Source organism: Haliotis cracherodii, unplaced genomic scaffold (genome assembly GCF_022045235.1).
Source record: "Haliotis cracherodii isolate W230 unplaced genomic scaffold, xgHalCrac1.p SCAF_46, whole genome shotgun sequence".
Taxonomy (NCBI): domain Eukaryota; kingdom Metazoa; phylum Mollusca; class Gastropoda; order Lepetellida; family Haliotidae; genus Haliotis; species Haliotis cracherodii.
This window is the reverse complement of record NW_027266304.1, coordinates 245,575-255,254: the sequence shown is the minus strand read 5'-3', so window position 1 is coordinate 255,254 and position 9,680 is coordinate 245,575.

The following is a 9,680-nucleotide window of genomic DNA, read 5'->3' as shown; positions in this document are numbered from 1 at the left end:
GCCTAGTGGTTAAAGCGTTCGCTCATCACGCCGAAGACCCAGGTTCGATTCCCGGCATGGGTACAATGTGTGAAGCCTAATTTTGTTGTCCCTCGCCGTGATATTCCTGAAAGTGGCGTAAAACAATACTCTCTCACTCACGCTTTCTCAGTGTAAACGCAAGGGAGAGTCCATCTCGCTTTCTCAGTGAAAACGCAAGGGAGAGTCCATCTCGCTTTCTCAGTGTAAACGCAAGGGAGAGTCCATCTCGCTTTCTCAGTGAAAACGCAAGGGAGAGTCCATCTCGCTTTCTCAGTGTAAACGCAAGGGAGAGTCCATCTCGCTTTCTCAGTGTAAACGCAAGGGAGAGTCCATCTCATTTTCTCAGTGTAAACGCAAGGGAGAGACCATCTCGATTTCTCAGTGTAAACCCCAGGGAGAATCCATCTCGCTTTCTCCGTGTAAACGCAAGGAAGAGTCCATCTCGCTTTCTCAGTGTAAACGCAAGGGAGAGTCCATCTCGCTTTCTCAGTGTAAACACAAGGGAGAGTCCATCTCACTTTCCCAGTGTAAATGCAAGGGAGAGTCCATCTCACTTTCCCAGTGTTAACGCAAGGGAGAGTCCATCTCACTTTCTCAGTGTTAATGCAAGGGAGAGTCCATCTCACTTTCCCAGTGTAAATGCAAGGGAGAGTCCATCTCACTTTCCCAGTGTTAACGCAAGGGAGAGTCCATCTCACTTTCCCAGTGTATTTGTCTGTTTGCTTAATATATATCTGTTGGGCAAATGTATGAAGTTTATCATCGTTGTCTGTATTTACTTTATACATTGCCTCAAATGAGCAGTAGGACGTTTGAAGAGCTATTGACATACCACATCTGGGCGACGTTTTCGATAAAATCCATGACTTGAACTATTGGATAATGATAACTTTGACCGGGCCCAAAATTCAGTTTATCTATCTTGCACAATCGAAATGACGACTCTGTTTCTCTGAAAATGTCAGCTCCGTCTTCTGCTAAAATCATCCAGTTTTGTAGAGCTGATTTGTTTGCATGTCAGACTCTAGCAGAGAGATATTAACAATACCTCAGGATTGTTCTATCAAGGAATGTTAAACGTGTAAAGTATTTCGTAAAAAACCCATACAAATGATTGAACAATCAATAACAAAGCAGTATATTTCGGAAATTTATTAATTTTTATACAGAACTTTATTTACTGCCCAAAGTTTGCCGAGGAGAAAGTTTTGATGATATAAAACAAAATCATGCAGCAAATAAAGATTGTAATATCCCAATATTAAATGATTGGACGCATGCACGCACGCACGCACATCCATTTAAACTTGTGTGTGGATAATATTAAATTCACAATCTCATTAAAATCAGATCTTAGTTCTCACTACCGCTAAACAAAGATCTGAGAACATCCCATGACGGGTCACGCCAGACCGACCTTGCGCGAACTTTGACAGACCAATGAAATGACAAATCAGAAGGCAGCTTTCTCGTTCTTTACGGCACAAATTTCAAATTGGCGACTACGCTTCGAAACATATTTTGACAAATTCTTGATTACAAATTTGAAACCTGAACAAAAAAAATCTGGAATGGCTAATAGATGGTCTAGATTGTAAGGATTCAGTCGTTAAAACCGTACCTATCGTTCGGAGTACCCCATGTTAATGTTTTCGAGATGCCTAATTAGAAATCACATTCCGACTGTCACTTTCATAATCTGGTAAGCGACGCACTGATTGGTCGGATGAAAGGTCATTCTGACGTAACCCCTAACGGGATGTCTTCAGATCTATCTCGGTAGCGAGAACTAAGGTCTGATTTTAATGAGATTGTTAAGTTCACGGATAGTTCAAGCATCGAAATAGTATACAGTTTTATAGTTACAATCACTGTTTAACAATAAACAGAAACAATGTTAGACAGTTACAATCACTGTTTAACAATAAACAGAAACAATGTTAGACAGTTACAATCACTGTTTAACAATAAACAGAAACAATGTTAGACAGTTACAATCGCTGTTTAACAATAAACAGAAACAATGTTATACAGTTACAACCGCTGTTTAACAATAAACAGAAACAATGTTAGACAGTTACAATCGCTGTTTAACAATAAATTCCACTGCCATGTGACAGTGGTATCCTCCCAAAACGCAGACCCGTTAAAACAACACTCGTTATGGCTGGTTGCATCAGTATTTAGTACCCTGTACCCTTAAGAAAAATGGTATCACCCATGTAACAAGAAAGAAAGCTGGGTAGAATTCAGTGACAGTATGAGAGACGGTTGCTGGCGCAACTGGTCTTCATCCTCATGGGCGATAACGCACCACCCACCTCATCGTGCCAGTGTCATGGGCGATAACGCACGACCCACCTCATCGTGCCAGTGTCATGGGCGATAACTCACGACCAACCTCATCGTGCCAGTGTCATGGGCGATAACGCACGACCCACCTCACCGTGCCAGTGTCATGGGCGATAACGCACGACCCACCTCACCGTGCCAGTGTCATGGGCGATAACGCACGACCCACCTCACCGTGCCAGTGTCATGGGCGATAACGCACGACCCACCTCATCGTGCCAGTGTCATGGGCGATAACGCACGACCCACCTCGTCGTGCCAGTGTCAGTCATGTTCACAAGGGCAGGTGGCAAATTGTCCGCATGGAGTGACCAGTCCAGTCACACAACCTCCGTCCTCTCAACACGTGTGGAACGAGCTGCAGATCGCCCTCTCACGACGCCCTGTTCCCCCGGCAACTCTACAGGAACTCGACAATGCTCTTACCGAAGAGTGGGGCAATCTGCCCTTGGCAACCATTCCGAGACCTACTGGGATGACGGTACCAGCTTGTGACCGCATCACGTGATCACAGACGTTCCACTGAAAGTTGTGTTTAGGACAGTGAATTTGTTTTCGTGATTTTTGTGGGTCCACTCCAAAATACATGCAATTATTCTCAGTGAAAATCATGCTCTCATGTTTGCCGTTTCGCATGAAGCTCATTCGTTATATTTTCTTCATTTGGCAGCGTAAAATCACCAACTTCTCCAACACGAGGGTAGCAGCGTACTTTATTTTAGGGATATATAGACAATTTCGTATTTATCTGTCCAGATGAGGGGGCACGGCCCCGGGTGGCCAAGTCGTCTAAGGCGCCGCGATTCGCTGTGCAGAGTTGCCTCCCTGGGACACACCAGAAACCTATGATTGCTGGTTCGAATCCCAGTTCGCCCCGATTATGTTTCTAAAGTACTCATGGAAATGAAAAAAAACCCACTGTTTTGCTGGATTTAATAATCGACACAAAGCATTACGTAGATGTAAATACGAAAAAACAAAACAACTGGAAAAGTACTAGTCTGGATTTGATAGTTTTATCTCAGTGCTCAATACAAAATGTACTTTACAGGTTGTAATTTGTAGACACTTTCAACATTTAAAAAAACAAACTAAGTTCAAATTGACATGGCAGAAACAGGCTGTAGGCATTATGCAAAATAGCCTGGAAAAAAAGTTATCAAAACAACAGTAAAAATAACAGCTATGTTTATGTACACAATAATAATGACATGTAAGTTGTTGTTTGAGAAGGGAATATGTCACTTTTACGTTCTGATATTTTGACGATGATTCACTATCCCACAATGCCACTCACAAATCATTAACCACTCACAAATCACATGCACGTGGGTTTCAAGCGCCTGTTTTCACCTGTCGTCAAGGTGTCATAGGTCATGGACATTCACCTTGATTTACTAACACCTGGCTATGCTCAGTTTCACAATAGACTTTTGTTCATATTTTTACACACTTTTACGTGTAAAAAGACATTAAAACCTTTGATACGCTGTATTTGTGCCAAGGCCCAATTAGTACTAACTGAGTTGTTTGAATATTTATATATTTTGTATATTAACTGCATTTATTTAAAATCTGAGATCGAAAAAACAGTTTTTTTTCATTTCCGTGAGTACTTTAGGTTTGTCAGCACCATACCCGTGCTCGTGGGTTTCACCGAAGTGGTAAACGTCTGAGACCTCCATCACTTCGGGCTTTCCTCATTAAGCTGACACGCCGCGATATAACTGGAATACTGTTAAAAGCGGCGTTAAACCCAACTCACTCACTCACTCACTATCACTTTCCTTATGAGAGAAGCTTTACCACTTTTAAAATTAAATTGCAGAAACTTAAAAACACAAGTTCAACTAAATAAATGTTCTGTGCAGGGAGTGATACACGTTTTGTTTGTGTAGAGAATGCGAAAAAGTGAAAATCCCCTGCCTCTTGGGCTTCATGTGCAGTAAGGGTGTATAAATGATACGAACGACATGTCAGACACTCACGCTGGTAAACACACAACTTTGGGTTGCTCACGTACATGTTCCCGAGGCAAGCGTGTGCAAAACCTACTTCAAGCCTCGTTTCTACCCTTGCCACGCCAAGGCCACTTTTCTTGGCTCGACCCTGGCGCCATCTCGCGTACATCACGAGTTGTGTCCCTTGTAATGGAAGCTCATTGATTATATCTTGTGTAGCTTCACAAAGATGGCGACGACCTGGTCGATCAGATAACGATTTCATCCGACACCAGGGTTAGAAACTAACAGTTTTCGTCCACTAGTCCTTATAATGATAACATATAGCAAAACACTTAAAAATGGCAAATTTCTACTAGTCCTTGTGATACCTTTACCATTGGGCAGTTTGGCAAGGACTATAGGACTAGTGCCAATTTCTAACGCTGGACACAAAAACAGGCAATCGTTTGGGGTTTAAAAGAAGAAAAAGACATATTCGTGTCAGCAAAGACAGGCCGTGGTAAATCACTTTCATACTTACCAGCCGTGGATGTTGATTCTGTGAAACGTTAGCTGATTGGTCTATCGATATGTGCGATAGTCCAATGACAGCACAGAAAAGTGGGTTTGGTGTGGCGGGGATGAAAACAAGAAATTGTTGGAATATTGCTTAAAGCAGCGTAAAACCATACTCACTCACTACACTGCCCTCCTATCGCCTACACCTCCTATCGCCTACACCCCATATCGCCTACACCTCATATGTCCTACACCCCATATGGCCTAAACCCCATATGGCCTAAACCTCATATGGCCTACTACCCCTTATCGCCTACACCCCATATGTCCTACACCCCATATGGCCTAAACCTCATATCGCCTACACCTCATATGGCCTACACCTCATATGGCCTACACCTCCTATCGCCTACACCCCATACGGCCTACACCTCATATGGCCTACACCTCCTATCGCCTACACCTATCGCCTACACCTCATATGGCCTACACCCCATATGACCTACACCTCATATCGCCTACACCTCATATGGCCTACACCCCATATGGCCTACACATCATATCGCCTACACCTCATATGGCCTACACCCCATATGGCCTTCACCCCATATGGCCTACACCTCATATGGCCTACACCTCATATGGCCTACACCCCATAATTGGCCTACACCTCATATGGCCTATACCCCATATGGCCTACACCTCATATGGCCTACACCCCATATGGCCTACACCTCATATGGCCTACACCTCCTATCGCCTACACCTCATATGGCCTACAATAATTATTATGGTCAGTTGTACCACCCCTATCATATCAATGGGTATTACCTCACTGGCATACATGCTTTGATTGATGACTAACTTATCTTCTTCTTTGATCAACCATACATATTTTGATTGTATAAACATGACTTACTTATCTTCGTCTTTGATCAATCATACATATGTTTTTATAGTATAATGACTTACTCATCTTCTACTGTGCTATTTTTTCTGCGTTAGCATCATCCGTGCTGTCAGTGAGATCTTCCCTGTCAGCTCAGTTCGGGTCTGTTTTTTCCACTATGCCCAAGCTTTGTGGCGTCGGGTAGCCTAGTGGTTAAAGCGTTCGCTGGTCACACCGAAGACCCGGGTTCGATTCCCGACATGGGTACAATGTGTGAAGCCCATCTCTGGTGCCCCCGCCGTGATATTGCTTGAATATTGCCAAACGCGGCGTAAAACCATACTCACTCACTCCCCTGTGGCGTCAAGTTGCTGACAGAGGTCTCGTGCGAGAGTACATGAGCAATCCTGCAGTACAGAGCCACAACCGACGTCCGACGAGCAGGGTCCAGATGGTCAACAGATTCCCTCCTTCAATGACTATGTAACAAGTACCTGGGTAGAAGACGTCGCCAGATTCCCCCCTTCAATGACTATGTAACAAGTACCTGCGTAGAAGACGACGCCAGATTCCCTCCTTCAATGACTATGTAACAAGTACCTGGGTAGAAGACGACGCCAGATTCCCTCCTTCAATGACTATGTAACAAGTACCTGCGTAGAAGACGACGCCAGATTCCCTCCTTCAATGACTATGTAACAAGTACCTGGGTAAAAGACAACGCAAGATTCCCCCTTTCAATGACTATGTAACAAGTACCTGGGTAGAAGACGACGCCAGATTCCCTCCTTCAATGACTATGTAACAAGTACCTGGGTAGAAGACGACGCCAGATTCCCTCCTTCAATGACTATGTAACAAGTACCTGGGTAGAAGACGACGCCAGATTCTCTCCTTCAATGACTATGTAACAAGTACCTGGGTAGAAGACGACGCCAGATTCCCTCCTTTAATGACTATGTAACAAGTACCTGGGTAGAAGACGACGCCAGATTCCCCCCTTCAATGACTATGTAACAAGTACCTGGGTAGAAGACGACGCCAGATTCCCCCCTTCAATGACTATGTAACAAGTACCTGGGTAGAAGACGACGCCAGATTCCCTCCTTCAATGACTATGTAACAAGTACCTGGGTAGAAGACGACGCCAGATTCTCTCCTTCAATGACTATGTAACAAGTACCTGGGTAGAAGACGACGCCAGATTCCCCCCTTCAATGACCATGTAACAAGTACCTGGGTAGAAGACGACGCCAGATTCCCTCCTTCAATGACTATGTAACAAGTACCTGGGTAGAAGACGACGAAGATTTCCCTGTAATATGTGGAACCAGCACGAGAACACTGGACCTCGCTGGACCACCTGGACCACCTGGACCACCTGGAGGGGTTTCACAATGGAGTAAAGAAGAGAATGCCCCGGTCACATCCCAACATCTACCAGTTCATAAAAGAAATCAAGAAGATTCAGCAGCAGATAAGCGTTCTAGACGGCAGACAGGTTTGGTGGTGCTGTAAACTGTCGTGCACGTATTGACAGAGACAAAGATGTCCGACTTAAGAGACTGAAGCTACACCTCGCAACTGGACGAAAAACTGTGATGCAGCTTCTAGATGCAGTTGGACGCTTGGTGAAATTAGAGTATTTGTTATGTGATTGTTATGAATTAGCGTATCACACATGCACTTGATTTTCTTATGTGACTGATCATGATGATTATGATGATGATATATGACCTTATTAAAGTATAAATCATCAGTGCAAGTTTATTTTCTTTAGTTGTTGAAATATATGAAGTATACCTCATTAGTGGAAGTGAGTGAGTGAGTATGGTTTTCGCCGCTTTTAGCAATATTCCAGCAATATCACGGCAGGGGACACCAGAAATGGGCTTCACACATTGTACCCATTTCGGGAATCGAACCCGGGTCTTCGGCGTGACGAGCGAACGCTTTAACCACTAGGTTACCCGACCGCCCCCATTTGAGTTCACCTTTCTAAATGTATAACAGCATTTATTTGATGTGCAGTCAACCCTAAATTTGTTTTGATAAGGGCGTAGGCGAAATGGGGTGAAGGCGATATGAGGTCAGGCCAACTGCATCACCATCCTCTAACATAGATCAGTATTTTGTTACCATGGTTACACTGAAGATAAATGCATCACCTTCCTCTAACATAGATCAGTATTTTGTAACCATGGTTACACTGAAGATAAATGCATCACCTCCCTCTAACATAGATCAGTATTTTGTTACCATGGTTACACCGAAGATAAATGCATCACCATCCTCTAACATAGATCAGTATTTTGTTACCATGGTTACACTGAAGATAAATGCATCACCTTCCTTCAACATAGATCAGAATTTTGTTACCATGGTGACACTGAAGATAACTGTACCACTTTCCTCCAACACAGAGCTGTCTACCCACTTGTGCTTCCACGTCACCGTCAGGCACGTCCTTGGTGTAGACAGCGTCTGAGGTTCAGAAGACAAGACTGGGGCAGAACACTGCCCAAAGATGAGTCCAGGTTTGACTGGACAGTCCTGATGAAAGGGTCAACTGGCGTCCAGTCTACAGGCGTCCAGGGTCTACAGGCGTCAAGGGTCTACAGGCGTCCAGGGTCTACAGGCGTCCAGGGTCTACAGGCATCCAGGGTCTACAGGCGTCCAGGGTCTACAGGCGTCCAGGGTCTACAGGCGTCCAGGATCTACAGGCATCCAGGGTCTACATGCGTCCAGGATCTACAGGCGTCCAGGGTCTACAGGCGTCTGGGATCTACAGGCGTCCAGGGTCTACAGGCGTCCAGGGTCAACTTGTGTCTACAGGCATCCATGGTCTACAGGCGTCCAGGGTCTACAGGCATCCAGGGTCTACAGGCGTCCAGGCTCTACAGGCATCCAGGATCTACAGGCGTCCAGGGTCTACAGGCGTCCAGGGTCTACAGGCATCCAGGGTCTACAGGCGTCCAGGGTCTACAGGCGTCCAGGGTCTACTGGCGTCCAGGATCTACAGGCATCCAGGGTCTACAGGCGTCCAGGATCTACAGGCATCAAGGATCTACAGGCGTCCGTCTACAGGCATCCAGGGCCTACAGGCATCAAGGATCTACAGGCGTCCAGGGTCTACAGCGTCCAGGGTCTACTGGCGTCCAGGGTCTACAGGCGTCCAGGATCTACAGGCGTCCAGGGTCTACAGGCGTCCGTCTACAGGCATCCAGGGTCTACAGGCATCAAGGATCTACAGGCGTCAAGGAGCTACTGGCGTCCAGGGTCTACAGGCGTCCAGGATCTCCAGGCATCCAGGGTCTACAGGCGTCCAGGATCTACAGGCATCAAGGATCTACAGGCGTCCGTCTACAGGCATCCAGGGTCTACATGCATCCATCAACAGGCATCCAGGGTCTACAGGCGTCCAGGGTCAATAGGCGTCCAGGGTCTACAGGCGTCCAGGGTCTACAGGCGTCCAGGATCTACAGGCATCCAGGGTCTACAGGCGTCCAGGATCTACAGGCATCAAGGATCTACAGGCGTCCGTCTACAGGCATCCAGGGTCTACAGGCATCCAGGATCTACAGGCATCAAGGATCTACAGGCGTCCGTCTACAGGCGTCCAGGGTCTACAGGCATCCAGGGGCTACAGGCGTCCAGGGTCAATAGGCGTCCAGGGTCTACAGGCGTCCAGGGTCTACAGGCGTCCAGGGTGTGCAGGCGTCCAGGGTGTACAGGCGTCCAGGATCAATTTGTGTCCAGGGTCTACAGGCGTCCAGGGTCTACAGGCATCAAGGATCTACAGGCGTCCGTCTACAGGCATCCAGGGTCTAGAGGCATCCAGGGTCTACAGGCGTCCAGGATCTACAGGCATCCAGGGTCTAGAGGCGTCTGGGATCTACAGGCGTCTAGGGTCTAAAGGCGTCCCGGGTCTACAGGCGTCCAGTGTCTACATGCGA